This window comes from Palaemon carinicauda, chromosome 22, assembly GCF_036898095.1.
Source record: "Palaemon carinicauda isolate YSFRI2023 chromosome 22, ASM3689809v2, whole genome shotgun sequence".
Taxonomy (NCBI): Eukaryota; Metazoa; Arthropoda; class Malacostraca; order Decapoda; family Palaemonidae; genus Palaemon; species Palaemon carinicauda.
The window spans coordinates 97519108-97519774 of NC_090746.1; positions in this window are offsets into that span (position 1 = coordinate 97519108).

Below are 667 nucleotides of genomic sequence, written 5' to 3' on the forward strand. Positions count from 1 at the left end.
CTTTACGGTTCTGTGGTAATGCTAAGGATCAGATTCATGCTTCATGTTTTCGGTTCAATCAACATAAAGGACGTAACAGTTAACGTGGAATTAGGAATGTTCATGATTCATACACTGGTAAGGATGTTCATGATTCATACACTGATAGGGATACTCATGTTTAATATACTGATAGGGATGCTCATGATTCATATACTGTTAGGGATACTCATGATTCATACACTGATTACATACTCATGATTCATACTCTGATAGGGATGCTCAGGATTCATACACTGTTAGGGATACTCATGATTCACACACTGATAGGGATACTCATGATTCACACACTGATAGGGATACTCATAATTCATATATTGATAGGGATACTCATGATTCATACACTGATATGGATACTCAGGATTCATACACTGTAGGGATGCTCATGTTTAATACACTGATAGGGATACTCATGATTCATACACTGATAGGGATACTCAGGATTCATATACTGATAGGGATACTCATGATTCATACACTGATAGGGATACTCATGTTTAATACACTGATAGGGATACTCATGCTCAATACACTGATAGGGATGCTCATGATTCATACACTGTTACGGATACTCATGATTCACACACTGATAGGGATACTCATGATTCATACACTGATACAGATACTC